The sequence below is a fragment of the Megalobrama amblycephala genome, linkage group LG16, assembly GCF_018812025.1.
Source record: "Megalobrama amblycephala isolate DHTTF-2021 linkage group LG16, ASM1881202v1, whole genome shotgun sequence".
Lineage (NCBI taxonomy): Eukaryota > Metazoa > Chordata > Actinopteri > Cypriniformes > Xenocyprididae > Megalobrama > Megalobrama amblycephala.
In genome coordinates, this window is record NC_063059.1 from 22,863,885 (window position 1) to 22,883,961 (window position 20,077).

Genomic DNA, 20,077 nt, shown 5'->3' on the forward strand with positions numbered 1-20,077 from the left:
GATTCTGAATGAGTTTGATAGTATGTTCAGTGGCTAAAGCTAACATTACACACTGTTGGAGAGATTTATAAAGAATAAAGTTGTGTTTATGAATTATACAGACTGCAAGTGTTTAAAAATGAAAATAGTGACGGCTCTTGTCTCCGTGAAAACAGTAATAAACGATGGTAACTTTAACCACATTTAACAGTACATTAGCAACATGCTAACGAAACATATAGAAAGACAGTTTACAAATATCACTAAAAATATCATGATATCATGGATCATGTCAGTTATTATTGCTCCATCTGCCATTTTCGCTGTTGTTCTTGCTTGCTTACTTAGTCTGATGATTCATCTGTGCACAGATCCAGACATTAATACTGGCTGCCCTTGTCTAATGCCTTGAACATGAGCTGGCATATGTAAATATTGGGGTCATACATATTAATGATCCCGACTGTTATGTAACAGTCGGTGTTATGTTGAGATTCGCCTGTTCTTCAGAGGTCTTTTAAACAAATGAGATTTACATAAGAAGGAGGAAACAATGGTGTTTGAGACTCACTGTATGTCATTTCCATGTACTGAACTCTTGTTATTCAACTATGCCAAGGTAAATTCAATTTTCAATTCTAGGGCACCTTTAAAGGTTTTTTTTTTCCTTTTTCAAATTGCATGTCTCTATAAAGTAGTGCGGATATACGTACATTATCTAACAAACATTTATATTGTGATGATGCTTTTTAGCTTCTGCTCTCCTTTCAATCTGCTGAAGGCCTTCCTTCTTGCTGACACTGAGGGTGGGATTTGATCATCACGGAACACAAAATGAGCAGTTCAGAGCTGGGCATGATTCACAGTGTTTTTACACCTACTGTGTTACCAAACTATGGTCTAAAACCATTTGTTGTACAAACACTGCTGATGACAGTGGCATCACTGCTTATTCCACACATCTTTCATCTAGAAAGATCTAGCTAGCAATTAACAAAGGCAAATCCATAACACTGTAATTTCAAAGGTGCCATGTAAAGCCAGCATGGCACAGCAGAGCCCGAAGCAGGCTGGCAGAGATTTGGTCGCCTCTCGCCTTCACAGCAGATGAATCATTTCAAATGTCTCGCTCATGAATCAGTTGGGCTTCATTAGGGCTGATCGGAGATGCTCTGACACCATTCATGTCCTGGCCTGCTCACCCACTATCACATGTTGGGTGAACTCACCCGGACCAGGTGGACTGTATCCATGGATACAGTCCCATGGACCAGTTCACATTGCTGCAATTACTCATGTGACTGATGCTAGACTTTTTAGTCTGGTTTTGCAGATATCCAGAAATGAGTGGAACGGATCTGCTTGCAGAAAGGTGCATGTTGAGACAGATGAGATAGACCATCGTTATGCAGGGAATACTGTCTCCCCAGGGACAAATCTCTCTGGCTGCATGCTGGGAAATATGACAGGCTGTTAATTGGATGTGGCAGCAAGGCTACAGTGACACAAAGGGAGTTTAGATCAGTGCCACATCTAGTTTTAGTGCTGTGGTCTAACTTAAAGCCATTCACAACCTCATCAGCTCTCCTTGGCCCTGACCAATTATATATATATATATATATATATATATATATATTGTTTATTTTATCTCGAGCGTGACTTTAGTCAAGTGAGTTTAAGCTTTGTATATATACCTGCTTTGATCAGACTTCTCATCCAGCAGAGTGTGTTATTAAATTTATTTTCTATAAAATATACACATGCAAGAACCTTACTGTGAATCTGGTCTGAATAAACAATTAATAAACCATATGAAAGTTTTGGTTCAAATTATTTCTCAGCTAGTGATTTTTTTTTTTTTTTTTTACAAAATAGACATGCTGGTGTTCTGTAATATGATATTCCTTAATAATGAACTTGCCTGATTGTGTTATCATGGGCACTTCATGGCCTATTTTAATGCATCTATTTATGCATTTACTTATTTATGCATTTACTTGTTTGTCCATTTATTTGTTTTTGTTTGTTGGTGCATTTGTATGTTTGTGCACATGTATGGAATTATCCATTTTGGGCCTTATGAAGTTGTATTTGTATATTGTTACACATTATAAGTAAAAGATGACATACAGTTAGCTGTTCATTATCAAAGAATAAACCCACAGGACTTTCGTACTCCTGCCATGAGTGTCATCACCCCGAAGAGGTTTATTTTTACAATAATGAGCAGCTAACTGTACATCACCCTGCTAATTTCATGGCTACTTAATGAATAAATAAATAAATAAATAAATGGATATGCAATATTGATTTCAGCATTATGTAAGAAGAAAGAGTGATATGAGAAACAGGAAAATAGCACTGCTATCTAGGAAATCATTTGCCAGGCAATGGTCAATTAATTCCTTCAATTTAGCTAAAACAATCAAGTATTTGTCATCTTGTTGTTGTAGTTGTTTTTTCTTCTTGTAAATCTTGTAAAGTAGGTGCATTTATTTGGTAAACTGGTTTTAAATTTAAGCGAGTATTCAAACAGTCCCTCCAGGATTCCGCGATTCTGCGATCGCAGAATTTACCGCAAAATCAAGCAAATGGCGCAAAATTCGGAGGGGCTTGCAATTTTTCTAAATTGCAGCATATTTTCCGCATATTTAGGCCCTAATCCCATCGTGTGACGTCATCACAACGTACATTCAGCCAAAGGAAAGCCCACTTCGAAGTAAGCTACATGCGTTGAACTTGAATCGATCGATAAACAACTGTTTGCTCCGTTGCTTCGGCAATGCATCTGTCAGTCAGTCAATCACTGCAAAAACCCCGCTCCCGCTGTAAGCGCGCATCTCTCTCACACACAAACACACACGAGCGCAGTGGCGCCTGCAGCTGTACGGCTGTACGCACTGTGCGTACCATGAGAGGGCGCTAATTAATGGCGTTTTTATTTTTTACATAATTTTTAAATTGATTATTAAAATCTATCTGCGTAGCCTACACACATGACATATTAAGAAAGCAAGAGAAAATGAGAATAAATAATGGTGTGCGTTTGTGTGTTGTAAAGTCAAACATGTGTATGTGCGTCCATGGGTGGGCGTGGGGGATATGGGTGAAAAGAAATCTGATTGGCTAGTTTAGTTTTGTCATTTTTCCCACACATGAAAATGACGTTACAGATAGTTAATGTTTAAAAATGGGCTCAAAATGAGTAAATGCTCTCTAAAACAGCTAAATATGACTGAAACATTAGCAAAAAGGCCTAAAACTATTGAGTAGGGATGGAGAAATGAAGCCTCTTAAATCTTTGAAGCTTTTCACTAAATGATTCGGGAAAATGTTTATGGTTTCAAAGCATCAAGAGTATTGAAAACAGCGCCATCTTGTGGCAGGTAAAATTTACAGCAGCCATAAACTTGAATGCGCAATTCCATTGTTTTATCCATTAAGCACAAACAAAAGCTTGACGATGCTAAATGTGTTTATTTCAGTAATATAATTTACATATTAAAGTTTGGCAATAGATGAAATGGATCAACAAAAACAATAATTATAATAATAATACTAATGCATACTACCGAGTTGTTTGAGGCAAGTAAATTGTGCTGTTATTTTATTGTAAATACTGTTTATATGACAGAACATATGATGATGTAGTATAAATTTAAAATGTTTATTAAATGGATTTGAACTTCCATATAAGTGGTCTGGATTCAAACATTCTGACACGTAAAGTGAAGTTTCACTTGACTGGAAAAAATGCAAGGATCGTTTCTCTGAAAACAATACGCACATTTCGGGACAAAGCTGAAAAACAAAACAAAAAATTCACTAAGCATTAAGCACACCAGAGTGCAGTTACATGCATAAGATTTTCTAAGTGGTGAACATGAAAGAGACAGTCGATCACTTGATTTGTACAGCATTAGATCATTCCCACCCACTCACTGATTGATTTAATCGGGTTTTTGCTGCCAGCAAATAAAAAAAAAGCGTACCCTGTGCGTACCCTGAGATAAAATCCTGCAGGCGCCCCTGCACGAGTGTGCACACTCTGGGCCCTATTTTAACGATCTAAACGCAAAGTGTAAAGTGCACGGCGCAGGTGCACTCAGGGCGTGTCCAAATCCACTTTTGCTATTTTAACGACGGAAAAACGGTCTGTGCGCCGGGGCGCATTTTTGAAATGGGTTGTCCCTATTCTCTTAATGAGTAATGGGCGTAACGTTCAATAAACCAATCAGAGTGTCATCTCCCATTCCCTTTAAGAGCGAGATACGCTCGTGCCATGGCGGATTGCTATTTACATGGCGGAATTTGTTGGCGGAAAAGCTGAACGCTTTTCAAGCGAAGAAACCGATCTGCTCGTGCACGGAGTTAAAGCGTGCTTGCAAATGCAAATAGCTCCGCGCGATGAGTCAGTTAATATATATGTGTGTGTATTGGCACGATTGTTCAATTAATTAGCCAATTTCGTTCATCATTATAAGTAGTAATAGGCTGAATTGAAAATAGGTAGCCTAATTCTAATACACGCAATGACTATTCATCATTACATTTTTATATTTATGTACACAATAATATTCTTTTACACTGTAATCCTTTTGTTTTTAATATTTGGCATGTTTGTGTGATGCGCATCCCTGTGTTGTAATAAGCAAAGTCAACGCGCACTGTGGACGCGCCCAGAGGCGCAGTTTCTACCAACGCGCTCTAACAAAAAAATATTGCGCCATTGACTTTAGACTTTAGACCAGGTTTGAGTTGGTCTATGGCGCATTCTATTTTTAGCTCCTTAAAATAGCAATGCGCCGGCAATGCGTCTGAACACACCTCTTTTTTAGACCAGCACGCCCATGGGCGCACTAACTGGCGCAAATGCATTTACTAATTTAAGGACGTGGCGCTGAACGGGAAAACTCGAATGGCGCCGGACGCAAACTAGCAAACACACTTGCGCTGCGCCTTGCGTCGCATTGCGCTGGGTGTATTATAGGGCCCTCTGAGTGACATCGTTTCCATCAATCGGTTCAGTTTATCAAGAGTCTGTATGTTGCATAAAAGAAGCTCGCGCACTCTGTAAACAACCCCAAAATGGACGAGGAGCAAGACGGAACAATTGAAGTAGACGCTGAGTGAAAATGTAATTGGTAATATAGGGTTACCCCTGTAAAAACAGCAGACATCTACTTTACCTTTCTGACACTGCTTGTGCACTGATTGTTTACTTTCAAACTTTATAGTTGTTCTTTTGCACTTTAATCTGTTTGAAAAATGTTTACTTTATACACTGTAGGCTATTCTTCAAAAGTAGGCCACTGTTATATATAAGATTTTTATTGTTTTATTATAAAAATACTAATCGACCCTGTAAAGCCTGAAATAATTAAATAATAGTCAGAAAATAATTTATTTTTTAAACAGAACAGTTTTTTTTTTTTTCACCTTTAGACAAAATATAATAGAAAAAAGTGTGCATGTGTTTTATGTTTTGTCATATATTTGATACACCAGGATTTACAATATGATATGGTGAGTATGGAGGGGAAAACAGCGGCCAAAGCTGAGCAAAAATTGTAGTTTGCTGCATTTGTTGTTTATACTGTATGACCAAAAATGTAAATCAATCAGATCTTTATAAAAGTACAGCAGACTACTTACATAAAATGCACATAAATAAAATTTGTCACTCTATATCTCCTAATAATATGTCTTGATAAGTAGATATGCTTAGTTTTATAATGAAAGATGGGGGGCAAAACACAATGCAATACAATAGGCATACAATGATGATTGAGAGATAAATAAATGTTCCCCAAAGCCTGTTGTATCATATTTGATACATATAATATACAACATTTATTGATAAAATATACATACTGATAAAGGGGGAGCATATACGCCCAAACCCCCCAGAACCTGAACAGCCCCCTTTACAAATAATGTGGGAAACACTGCAATATAACCATATGAAATAAAATGTTGAAATTATATTTTAAGTTATTATAGTGTTCTCCTTTTATTAGACCCAGTTGTTCTTATCAGAAATATAAAAATAGAAGAATATTGACTGGTGTATTTTCACTGAAAAACTACACAAGAAATTGCGCAAATATTGCCGCAAATTTTGAGAAAAGCTGCCGCAAAATCAGTCATTTTAGGCTGCAGAAATCAGAAAAAAGTCCAGCGAAATCCTGGAGGGACTGATTCAAAAGATGAAATGCTGTTGCTTAGTCACAATGCCAGTGCTGCGCCACTCCACTCGATTCTTTTCCAGCTCTTGAATTAAAGTACTTTAAGAGTGGTGGGGAAAAGACGTACATTTTTTTGGGGGGTGATTGTAATTGAGCCTTCCATTCTACTCATTAGTTTCTTTAATAGTTTCTCTGTTATGATAATTACTTCGGTGCTCATTAAATAGCTGCATTCATTCCCTCAGTGGAACAAGATTTGGTGGAGGCATCTGTTAGGCAACACAGAAGAAAAAGGGAACATACGAAGTTCAAATAAATGTGCGTAAATGATAAACTACAACAAAGTGACTTTGAGGGCCTTTGTGTGTTTTCAAGCATGCTTTGAATTGGTATGAGATGTTCAGAGAGCTTTTTTAGCAGATGTTGGATGAGACAGCGGCATGGTACAAAAATCAAAAAAGAAAATCAGTCACAACGTTAGTATGATTCACCAACGATCCATCTTGCCCATAAAGGCTTTGCGAACTGCTATGTGTCCCGTGAGCACTGCAGGTGAGTAATAGTGATGTCAAAGCCAATGATGAGACCAACATATGGCGGCTGTCGCCCCATCGCGAGGCCGTAAGCTCGAGTGACACAAATGCAAGGCCATCTTACTCACTCTGACACCTGTGGATGTTACGGTCATTCATCTGAGGACCAGACATGACTCGGCGTCCTGCTCATGAGCTATGCTTCACGCAAACACTATATTAATGTGAGAAATCGGAAGGTCATGCCATAAAGGGTCTCTCTCATGGAGACCATGAGCTGGGTAGATATTTCCTCTGAACTCATCACCTGTGCAAGGACTGATGGGTCAGTGATCCTTGTTGAGAAATAATTACTTTGCTCTCTTCTTTTTTTATTCTACCAAAGGTTGACATCGTTTATCTCTCAGCCCGGCGCTGTCAGTGCAACGGTGTCGTTTCTTAAATAAAGTGGGCTCGGTTTTGCAGGATCTCTCTTGAAGGCCATTAGGTTCCTGCTGCAACCGACCCCTGGCGTACCTCACCTCCAGAGTGGGTCTCGTGGCTTCTGACTCCGCAGGACTCTGATGGGAGTTTAGAGATCAAAGCTGCATGCAGGCCATCAGCGCTGCTCATTATAGCGGACTAATCAGCAACGACCGAGAGAGGGAGAGGACGGATAATTTGATTACACAACAGTTATTAATGGTGCTGTTGGAACGCAGAGCGGGGGTCTCCACTGCCGTAATTACTCTGGGACTGGGAGAGAGGAGGGAGGAAGCCTTGGTCAGGCTGATTAGTTAAAAGTACAGCCCATCTCATGCGAGATGAGAATAAATAAAGCAGTATTACCTTAATGTACAGTGGTTCTCTTAAAGATTGCTCGATGACATTCACTCTTTAATCCAATCAAAGGTGTTTTTCTTCCATTGGAATTTGCAGTGTTAATTGCCTTGATGTTCTTTTCTGAGAGCGATCTTTCCTTGAGATCCTCCTCAGATTACCAATGCTAAACATGGATGTTCTCTGAGCGCCGTCCACTCTCCTGGAATCCCATTATGATGGATAATATTTTATATCTTTGCAATCGTAACCTTTTAATAATCTTTGTAGATATAAATCATAATTAAACTCACTCAATATTCAGGTTTTTAAAAGTGAAATGTGTGTTTTATGGATCACTAGTGGAGCCAAGCGATATTGTTTCCAAACAGGATTCCCAAAAACTCCTCCTGCCATGACCCTGGTCTTCCATTGTTCTGTAAAAGTCAATTCACAATGCACTAACAAACGTCAACTAATGGCAACAAACACTTTGTTGGGTTTGATCGGATGAGTGTGTTATCCTTGTTGGCGTCTGTTGGTCGCTGCTTGTTTTCGGCAATTGAACGTTGTCAGGTTGTGAAGTGTCTGCAATCTGGTGATTGTCTGAGTTTGTCATTGTCTATTGGTGCAATGTGAACTGGTCTTAAAACAGGTTTTCCAACAATAAAGACCTATAGTTGGGCCATATGTTGAAAGGTTGGACAACTTAAAGCTGCAGTCCATAAGTTTTGCCTCCTTGTCACCATCTCTGTTTGAAACCTGCAATTGCAGTTATTTGCGGAATTATCATCTTTACATGGGTTGTGCGTCAGCACGACTCCTCAGCATGGATGAATCTAATGTTTGCTGTCAGTCACCACATTGGTGTGGATACTGTTCTTTGGAATTACATATTCTGCATCTTGGAAGTATGACCAAAATAAGAATTTTCACTGGAAAATGTCATCTGAACAAGTAACATGTCTGCCACTTTTGTTCTGACCAACAGAAGAAAAAAAAAAGCATTATAATAAATCACGCTGCAAATGGAGATTAAATCTAACATTCGCTTATAGGGATGTAACAGTACGCGTATTCGTACCGAACGGTTCATGGGGCAAATTCCAAATGGAAGTGATCATCCCTATGCGTACTGTTACACCCCTATTCGCTTAGCTAGAATCATGTCAAACTGTGAAAATTATAATTATTGTTATACTTTGTTCTCAAATTGTTAATGTTAACAACATCAGCAGTGTGTGACTATGTGTATTTTGTGTGTATTAGCGTTAGGCTACCTGTAGATTTCAATTTCTGTAGCCACTCCACAGTCCGAAGTCTTTTTCTTTTGACTACGGGTGAATCTCCAGTTGTCACTGTTGATTGTCATTTGGACCTTTCTGGACTTTTCTGGATTACAATCCGCCATCAAAATGATAAGTTTAATTATTGCAGCTGCTGTGAGAAAAGGTTATAAATGATCCGCCATCCTCACGTGTGATTTAGCCTACTAGCTGGGACTCCTTCTTTATGTAAACAGATGTGACGTAATGACGCAAAGACGGAGGGCTGCATGCTCGAATTTCCTGCGGAAACCCATCAGTACCACCCAAAATATAAAACATTATTACAAGCTTACCGTTGTGAATCGGGCTAAAGTAAGGGGATAGTTTTGAACACTGGCTGGTTATGTACTTGCTCAAAAATTGATTTTGGATAATTTTTAACCAAAAACCGTTATAGACTGCAGCTTTAAAGGGTTAGTTCTCCCAAAAATGAATACTGGGTCCCCGCAGTTCCTTAAATAGTCTTATCAAATTTTAGGCTATAAAAGTCTTAAATATATTAAATGCTATAAAGAAAAGTCTTAATTATCATTTCAAGAGTACCACCTAAACAAGAAATGTGATATGGCTTATTAAACTTAAAAAGACTTTGATTGAATTAAATAAATAGAATTAAGTAAATACATGGCACTGTTGTGCATTCTACAGGCTGATGGTTTCTGCGCAGTTCACAATCAGTGAATCCCACAGATTTATGCTAAGCGATTGCTAGTTGCTAATGATCTACTGTTGATGAATTATAACATTGTTTACCTTGGTGTTTATATCACCTGGAAACCTGTTGCCTTTCGGAGAAAGAAAAAGAAAAAGTCTTTTTATGTTCGGTGTAAAGTTTGTGCTTTGATCAGTGTTTATATGTGAATAAAAAGCCTAAATTAAATCTGTTTATCATATCAAGCGACTGTGTCTCTTCAGATGACTTGGATTAAACTGCTCAATTCATATGGATTTCTTTTATGATCTCTGTACTTTTTGAAGCATCAAAGTTTTGGTGTAAGGGACTTGAAATAGAAAGAAAGTATAATGTCAGCAAACCAAACATGCTAAATGATTCACAGGCAGAGAGCATTTCTGAGGGTTTATTAAAAACTGTGGCCCACTTGTTTATTTTAGTTTTTTTTTTTTTGTCAGAGATGCTGTTTCTCAGAACTATTTCAGAGATATGTCATGTAGAACAAGAAAAAAACCCCCAGCACTTTTAAACTTGAATAAAAGATGATATTATAAGGGAATAGTGTACTCAAATCAAAATTATAGTATCATTTTCTCATCCTCATGTAGTTCTAAACCTGTATGACTTTCTTTTTTCTTGGAACACAAAAGGAGGTAATTTAATATCCGTTTGTGTAAATTCAATACAATGGTGGTACACTGAATCACTTTCATGCTTAATAAAGCACCCAAGAGTATCAGCAAAAAGTCCATGTTACTCACTAATGATTTTCAAGTGTTTTGATTGGCCTTAGTGAGAAACAAGAAATGTAAGCAGTTTCGATGTAAAATCAAGGTTATCATTGCTCTCCTGTGCTCATTCACAAGGGGTTGGAACAAAATGAAAATGAGTAAATTGACCTTTTTTTGGGTTGGGGGGTAACTGTTCCTTTAACATTGAAAAATTACACACTTCATCTAGAAGTTTAATGCGTTGGAAAGTCTAATCAGGACTGTTGGACAATCTTTGCAGCTTTGAGGATGAGCAGCAGATGCTAGAGTTTTGCAGTGGCTGTTAGGCAGTAAGGAATGACTTCTTCACAAGTTCTGACTGTCGTCTTGAAGGCTTGTAGGTAAGGCTTGTTGGTCTGACTGTCATCTTGTAAGGCTTGTATGTAAAATATAAATTTTATTCCCCTGAAAAGTAGATGATAGAAGTGAGATGTCGTTGTATCAGGCACTTTTGGCTTCTGAAGACTGAACAGTCCAACAATCGGTGTTCCTACATAGATGAGTCATTGCTCACAAATCTCCATAATGCTGATGTCAATTAGCTTGGAAACAAAGAATGAGATACAGCGATTCACTGCTCTTTTCATTTGTATGGGCATAAAAGTGTAATATTGAATTTCTGCAGCTAGCAGGGTGTTAATGACACTACAATAGTATTGGCCTCAGACATTAACATTACCTAGAAAGGCACCATATATATAGAGAGACCATTTTATATTTTCAAACATTAAGCTTATTGCTGCAGGTGATAAAAGTGCTGTAACGATGCATACAAAATTAATATTTATTGTGGTGATGATTTTAGTAGGTTTGTTATTATTTGTTTGGAAAATATCAAACATTAACCCTAATAAGTCTCAATGAATCCATCATATATTCTCAAACACAAAGCTCATAGTATTTTTTTATCTCCAGATAAGAGAATTAACCTGTATTTAATTAGTTGTAAATAGTTTTGCTGTTCTAGTTTCACAGACCCCTATTACTAGTCTTGGAATTAATATCATGTTTTATTCAAACTCATTAACAACATCATTTCTAGGTGTATTTTGCAATCAAAGGGGCCCTCAGATGTCTGAATCCAGTCAGTTTGGTAATATAATGCAGTCTGAACAGAGTCTTAGAATCTCAGAGTCAATATATTTGTAATGTCCATAAAAGATACCTAGTATATCCAACATGAGGCATTGATGTGATAAGATCTGAAATCAGCATTTCATTCTTTAAGAGAAACCGAGTTGGACAGGTAATTATTCGCACCATGTGGTATTGGTGATTTTATTTATTTGGCTAAAATTTATTGGTTGAGTAACATAAAGCTGTAAAATGGAATCTATAAACAGGACCATTAAATCTCTTTTCACATTCCACAGCTAACAGGACCTTAAGGACTCTCAGAAGTACTTCAAATTCCACAGTTTTAAGGAACGGGGAAAGAAAACAATCTCTTTTGCTTGGAGGTACAGTGCATACATTAAAATTAAAGTAATTGCCACACTCATTGAATATTTCACACCTTTTTTTAAGGGGAGTTTAGGTGGGAAACTATGCTTGAAAATCATATGTTAACTTCATGTTTTTTCACTTGAATGAAGCTTATCAAATCAGTCACAGTATGCAAAAAAAAAAATAAAAATGATTTACTCACCCTCATTTACTCACCCTTATGATATTCCAAATCCATTTAGAAGGGAAATTTCATTTAGTCCACTTGAAGGGAATATTTAGCTGAATGCCCAAGCTGCTCCTTTTATACAAGGAAAGTAGAAGAGGTCCAGGGACTGTCAAAAAATGACAAAACACCATTAAGGTATCATAATAGAAGTATAGATTACATGTTCTAAATCTTCTAAAGACATGAGATAACTTGTCTGAAAATCACTGAACATCAAGGCTTCTGCTCAACAAACATTTTCTGATCATGATTCTGTAGTGCAACATAAGGACAAATAGTCTGGCATCAGGAGAATGACTGCAGCATTTCCCAGTACAACCAAGCAACAGATGAGCCGTGTTGTTCTTCAACGGAATATGAAATATAGGATTACCATTTAAACTTCTATAATCTAGAACATGTATTTACAGACAAGACCTGGCAGGACCGATTTTCAACCATGATTATACCATGTCTAAGCATAATTAACCTTTTTATCCGGAGTGTTCATAACAATTACTGTGCTTTAAATATAAACAAGCTGTGTAATCACTGGGTAATGCTTACGGTGGAATACTGAGAGAGAAAAAATCATTACAGTTTTTACATATTACTTGCACTGTATTCACCCTAAGACAGTGGTGAACAACTTTCAAATGTAAATGCAGGGGTTTTGAGATAGTGCTGGGCGGTTTGACCAAAAATCGGTATCACTTTTTTTTTTTTTAAGATTCTGGCGGTTTCACGGTATATATCAATTTTTTTTTTTTTTTTTTTTTTTTTTTTTTTTTTTTTTTTTTACTGTTACATGGAATATATTATAAGGACAAATAAAAATGTATTTAAAAAATGTAATCAAATCAGTTCATAAAGCTAACAATTTAATTTAAAATATAATCAAATTAATTTAATTATTTAATTAATTAAATTAATTTGTGTTCCCGTGTATATGATACGTCAGATGTTAATAGTTTTTTCAAATTAAATGGTGAAATATTCAAAAAGTGACTCTAAGAGCAGCTCTGCAGATGAAGTTCATGTATAGTGAGTGAGACAGCAGACACTGAAATCATTGCGAGCATCACGCGTGCTTCAGTATGTGTAGTAGTACATGAAAATGCGGCGCTCATTCATACAGACTTCATACAGTTTTCAATAGCAGTATTTTTTAGCTTTAATATTCACAGACGCTAGTCGGTATCGATATCTGATTCATGGTACAGCCCTACTTTTCATCTAAAAAATTATTCATCCAAAAATTGCCAAATTCTGTGACGTTCTGCTTTATACAGTAAGTTCTATTTGTGTCTTGATTCCGTGATTTCATCCGTATTTTCTGCATCGCGGAAATCATATTGCTCTACATGGTATTTGCAGTATTAAAGATAGTTTTGTGAGATATGTATTGTTGTGTAATGAAGTTGTTTCCATTAGTGTAAGAACGGTATGCAGTTAATATACAGTCCCTCCAGAAAAACGCGATTATGCGATCGCCTGATTTCATGCATAATCAGCCAAAGTCCGCATATTTATGCGGGGGTCGCATTTTTTCAAGTACGCTGCATTTTCGCCGCATAAATTGCCCATTTCAGCAAGCAAAATATGCGGGACTAGCATGATTTCATAATCCCTGTATTTTTGTTGAAAAAAAGTCACATATATCTTAGCAGAAAGTTGACACACAAGTAAAGTGCCATTATTTCACCCCTATTGACATGGGAACCTTATGAAGTGACGTAATTACGCGACGTGAACATCATCTGGAAACCATGAAACCATGATGATAGAAGAGCCTGTGGCTGCTGTCCTTCCGGCACGTTTTCTTAAAAAATATGCGGAATATGCGGGAATAGAATCATTCTCATTTGCCAACAAAAATAAGCGCAAAAGACAGCGCGAAGCAGTTTCCCGGTGTGTTACATGACAGTGAGAGGGCAAATTATTTTGCACTCCGTGCAACTGCGTGTTGACGGAATCACCTTTTTTTTTTCTTCTCTTTTTCATCAAACCGCAGTTTTTGCAAGTTCCTGCAATTTCATCGCATAAAACTGCAAAAATTCCTGCATATTCTATTGCATTTTTTAAGAAAACGTGCCGCAAAATCAAGGATTTTTGCCCGCAACAATCACAAAAAAATTCCGCGTTTTTCTGCAGGGACTGAATATAAGTTCGCTCTCTATACACTCTACAAAGCGCTTCGCAGTTTTTGAAAAATACAAATCGGTCTCGAAATTGAAACCGGTTTACTGTATGAACCAGTATACCGCACAGCATCTTGAGATAAATTTTTCAAAGTTGAACTGTTTTTAGCTTGACACAACAATTATGATGTGAGATGCTTGTGCAACCGTAAGATGTTAGTTTGTAGACCAACAATGAAATCATTGGCTGGTTGTATAAGAATTCTTAGACTAGTCTTACAAGTTACTTAATTTTTTTGTCTTTAGGACTGGCCATAACTTTATGTCAGTTACATAAAGTAGATTGGTCTGATTTGAATCTGAAAAGTAACAAAAATAAAAGACTATTGATTACCCCTTGGCTAACTGCTAGTTGGTCAGACTAGTTCTTAAGACTTAACATAGTGGACATGTTTATGAAACTAGCCCAATATTGCGTTATGAGTTGCTGTAATTCAGTGGTAGACTTGTGTTTGGTGAAATGCAATTTATTGGCAAGTAAAGCCACTTGGGGGCGTTTCTCTGCAAATATTGATATAGGCAAATGAACTGTGATGTATTTCGACGAATCATCATGCACTGAATTTAAAAATTGATTGACAGCCTTAGTTAACACATTAAACTCAAAGTTATTATAAAAGAAGAATTGTATCTACATTCAAGTGCAAACAAGGATCCACTGTGTTGTTAACCATGTTGTATCTAAATCTGTCTAAATTCTTTGCAATCAAAAATTGCATAGAAATTCAGTGAAATCGCAAAGGCCTTTTTTAAAAAGTGGTAACACTTTACAATAAGGTTCATTAGTTAAAGGTGCTCTAAGCGATCCTGGGTGGAGTAACTTCCTGTTGACGTTCGAAGTGTTGTCAAACAAAACAGAGGCTAGCTAGACCCTCCCTCCTCCTCCTCCTCCTCCCCCTCCCCTCCGTACTTCCTGAAACAGTCATGAATGCGCATTTAAAATCATTCTTGTCAGTTATTGGCTGGAGCATGTTTATTATGATTCGTGGTCCAGTCTGCACCAGGTAGTTTTTGTTGCCGTTTTTGAGCTTGTGGCGACTACAGAGACCGTGTTTTTTTACAGTGTGTTCAGGGGACAGGCAGCTAGCGGATAGTGAGGAGATGTTTGCTGTATGTGACAAAAAATGTTTTGGCCTAAAAATGCGTGACATTGCTTAGAGCACCTTTAACATTAGTTAACTACATTAGTTAACATAAACTAATAATCAACTGAACTTCTACAGCATTTATTAATCATTGTTAATGTTAATTTCAACATTTACTAATACATTATTAAAATTTTGTTAACAAAGATTAGTAAATACAGGAACAAGCGTATTGCTTATGGTTAGCTCATGTTAGTTAATATATTAACTAATATTTAGCTAATGAACCTTATTGTAAAGTCTTACCAAAAACGTTTTTTGGTTCTTACATGGGTTACCCAACTCTTATTGGGGATTTGCCCCCTTTGAAGTAGTCTGCTTTGCCTTAGTGTTTTGTTATTTTATGTTTTATTTTTTTTTAATTTTTAATTTCTTGGTTTGATGGCTGGGAGTATCTCAGAGATTACTTCTACAGAGAAATTACTTGTGTTTTCTGTTCATTGCTAACAATGCAGGTTTATCATAGTAATAGGAGAAGATGAAATGTACAAAGTGATTTCCTCATAGACACCTCGCTTTTCGATTGAAAAGCTTTGTTCTTTGTCTAGTATTCTGTTAATTCCCTTTTGTTAGACACCATTCCCTGAAGTCCTTTAGAGAACTCCCACAGATTGCTATTGTAATACACTCATAAATTGACTCAACCTATGAATTAAATTTGGGCATATCAGAGCCGGTTATATCCTGCTCCATTATTGTTGATTGTAGCTTATTGCCATGCCAACAAATAATCAAATCGCTGCACCTATCATATTTTGATTAGGTGGAATGCAGCGTTTCAATGTAATGCTACCCATATGCATCAGTATGGTAATGGGTTCAATCAGAAAGCCTTTCTTTCATCTGTCTTTGGAGACATTATGGCATTCAGCCAAAGGACTGTTATAGTGGTGAGTACTGTTGAACAGTAGGGTTCTCAATGTTAAATCATAACACTTGCAATAATATAGATATGTTGTATGAGAAGTGCTGTCCCGTCAGGGAGATCAGCCAACAGTGGATGATGTTTTTTTAAACAGACTAGCCTGACTGCGTGATAATGAACAAAACCTCCATTTCAATAATTAATTTGTTAATGCTAATTTGCTAATGATGATTTCAGCTGCTAATAAGTGTGGTACTCTCAGGCCTGATTATCATATTTTAACAAAATTAATTACAGAGTATTAACCCCAAAATTGGTACTGAAAATGTAGAAAAATCCAATCTATGTTTAACTCTTGATAACATGAATTGTGAATATTTCCTTGGGAAAGGGAAAAGTACAACATTGTAATGTATTTGATGATATTGAAAAGTAAAGCCAGGCTAGATAAAGGCCTATAGAAAGCATATAGAATGGTTGATGTCTAAAGATATTTGTGAAATTGTTTGAAAGCAGGGTGCCAGTCAGCATATGCACAAGGGTATCATTGGTCTCCATTAGCTGCCAGTAATACCCCTTAATTTTCCGAGCTGTGTAATTGTAACGTTGAAGGGACCTCAGCACAAAAAGAAGTTCAAATGGATCGATTAAGTGTAATTCAGCAATGCTGTTCACAGCACTTCAAAACACCAGATATCAGCTGGTGAGCGGCTCTTCCTTTTGAGGCTGAATTTTTCTTTAACAGATGGTGGCTAAGTGGAGATGGGTCTAAATCAGGAGCAGGTGATGTTTGGTGAGAGGTAGATGGTGACCTCATCATGTTTACAGCGAGTAGGTGCGTGATGCTGGAACCTCTGCATCAGAGCGGCTCTGTGTGGGCTCAATGGTCTCTGTGTGTGTGCCACACTCGTGGCTGGAAAATAGACGGGATGCATTTATGAACCCTGGGAAAAGCTCACTGCATTTTTCATTTCATATTTTGTCAGAGAAATCGATACACGACCACCCTGAGCTGAGATTTAGAGGGTCAACACTAAATACACACTGGTCCCGGACGTAAATCTCAGGAGTGGTAGCCTGTCTTCTCGTATACCCTACTTTGGCAAACAATAGCCTAGCATTCCCTTTTATGTCTCGCAGGCTCACTGATTTGTGTTTTTGGACTAGTTACTCTCTGAACTGTGTCAGCTTTGTGTATGTGTGCGTTCTGAAGTTGTACTGTTGATATTTCTCATTAGCGGTGCTGAGTTGCGTGGCTTGCTCTTTGCTTTTCGTGTCTATCTTCAGGGGACACAGTGCCCGCTGTTGTAATTGGTGTGGAAACTGATATCTGTTTCTGCCACACGCTGCTGTGGATTGTCAACATTTCATAGTCCCTCAGCTGTAATCTGCAGATAATAAGTGTGTGTTTTGGGTACATGCTTCTCAGTGTCCCCTACCCTACAGTACTCAACCTTCCCCAGTCTCATTGACATTCAGATCAATCTGTGGGAGCATGAGTTGGCTGTCGTGAATGCTCTAAGGAGATGCCCACAATCTATATTAACAAAGAAGTGGCCTGGTGTGAACCTCAGCTATCTTTGCGATCAATTTCTTCTTTAATGGCACCGCATATTGATTTGGAAATACAGACATCTGTGTCGTACACAACTGCAAGCGTACGTGAATGGTGATAACCAAGTTTCATGTTTTTTTTTTTTTTTTTTGGGCTTGTGTAAGGAATAATTTTGTTTCTCAAAGTCAAAAGCACCCTAGATTGTTTCGATACCTCTTCATCACAAACATAGCAAATGTTAAAGCAAATAATGCAGCTACATGTCAGCAAGAATTCACTATGCTAATAGACTATTAACAGTCATGTTGAAAGTGGTAACTTGTGAAATATTGGAAAAACATTAGGATTTTTTTGTATAACCAGGAATTCTACAAGTCTCTTACCACTTTTGTGTATGTTTATTAAATATTAAGGCAAATTTGCTTGTATTTAGGCTAACTTGCTAAAAAAAAAAAATTGTCTAATATTGTCTAATTTGCTAATAATGTGAAATCACTTAATTGCTAAAATTGTTAATCTACTTATAATAATTTACTCATAAGAACCTCTTTTAAGAACCATTATTTTCTTAGTGTGAAGAACATCTTGGTTATTTTGAAGGACCCTTTTCCACTATAAAGAACCTTTTGTGCAATGGAAAGTTTCCATGGATTTCAAAAGTTCTTCATAGAAACATTAATGGCAATAAAGAACCTTTATTTTCAAGTTGTTGTTGCTGTACATTAACTTTTTTGCACATAGCACTGTTGCTACAGAGGTTGAAAGTTTTGTAACACAGGTCACGCAATTGTAGCACAAAAATAAAATGTCTGTTTTATCTCTAAAAAAACAACCACATGCAGTTCAGTTCATCACTTTAACAGGCATGTGACTGAAAAAGGACATTAATGTTCCATACAGGGCACACAAAATACTAATCTTAACAAGAAACGTTTTCAGACAAACATTTTCTTTATTTGCCAAAAATGGCAAACATTAAGTAAATTTTGTTTATATAGCACAATATCACTAATCACAATCCAAGCACTAAATGCCACTTAATTTCCCACAAATCATTAGAAAGGTCTAAATGTCTTTTATTATAAAATATTAAATTATTATAAAAAATTTGTTAGGAAATCGTATGCATCCACTGAGAAAAAAACTTTTCTAAATTGGAGAAAAACATATGGATTTGCATATATTTACTTCAAGTATTATTTTTCCTATTTTTACCCAAAAATAGGGTGTTGTGAGCAGAGTACACACATGCAATGTAATGTCTGTTTCATTCATACTCGTAGCCAGAGGGTGCCCTCATAGAAGTATAGAAGTGAGATGCAGAGAAGTTATAAAAATTAAGACATCCCAGGAAATCCCTTATATGGACAAAGGCATCCAGAGATTGCTGTAGTGCATTAAAACACAGTTAGAGATGTATTGACTGAAGCATGAATAATAAACACACACACACACAAAAACAATTTGTGACAGTATGGCTTATCTGTGTTTTTCTTGGGCCTGTTTACACCTGGTCACTTCATGCGTTTTTTCTGATCGGATAGCTATCTGATTTATAAAAACGATTGCATTTACACTTGGCCACATAAATGTGTCTCTGCAAAACGGATATAAATCCGATTTTCAGTTCCCGCGCTATATGCTGATTTCATGGAGTTCACGTCACCGAAAGCAACAAATATGAGCTGCGTTTTATTGATCATCAGCTAATTTCAAAATCAAAGACCGCAATAGGAGAGAGCACGGCAACAGCACTGATAAGATCATTTAGTCTCATTACTTTTAATGAAGATGATTGTGTTTTGAGCGCCTGTGACTTACTTTCAGTTTGATTTGCGGCAGTTTGTGGATTGTCTTGCTGAACAGATACTCAGCTGCTCATCTGCGGCGATATGTGCTGCAGTTGCGCTGTCAGAACTGGCTATAACATGTTATTTAGCCTATAACACGCTTTCATAACACATTATTTTTGGGAGGAGTTAAATTGAAATATGTGGATTCAACAACCAGAGGCATTTAGACCTGTTCAGTTTTGACTGTAATGCGTCCCAGACCACCTCCTGAAGTGGTTTGAGCGATCAGATTTATATCCGTCTCAAATGCGTTTCGGAGGGCGTTTCACGACCGGACCTGGTCTTTTCACGACCGGATAGCTATCCGATCAGAGAATATGCATGAAGTGACCAGGTGTAAACAGGCCCCTTGTCATCTTGGGTATTTTCATAAGAATAAAGTACATTTATAATGCAGTTTTAATTAACATAGCCTTTATCACTGTATAGAATAAAATAATATAATTTTTGCCTCATTCTATGATATGAAGCCACATCAGATCACAAAAGGAAGTTATTTCAAACACTCCACTGATGTTATGTGAAGTGAGTTTTG

At 37.1% G+C, this 20,077-nt stretch overlaps 1 protein-coding gene across 11 annotated transcripts in view; it reads left to right on the plus strand.

Annotated features, from left to right (window-relative positions):
- grik4 (glutamate receptor, ionotropic, kainate 4) overlaps positions 1-20,077 on the plus strand; it is a 388,678-nt gene that overhangs the window by 64,897 nt on the left and 303,704 nt on the right. For 8 of the 11 annotated variants that reach the window (XR_007180253.1, XR_007180254.1, XM_048159804.1 and 5 more), the window contains exons 3-4: positions 10,511-10,610; positions 11,643-11,729. The exons of 2 other annotated variants lie outside the window; for them this stretch is intronic. The gene's annotated coding sequence lies outside the window, so the exon portion shown is untranslated. The remainder of the gene's footprint in view (positions 1-10,510; positions 10,611-11,642; positions 11,730-20,077) is intronic. One more of the 11 variants, XM_048159807.1, reaches the window with a different exon arrangement.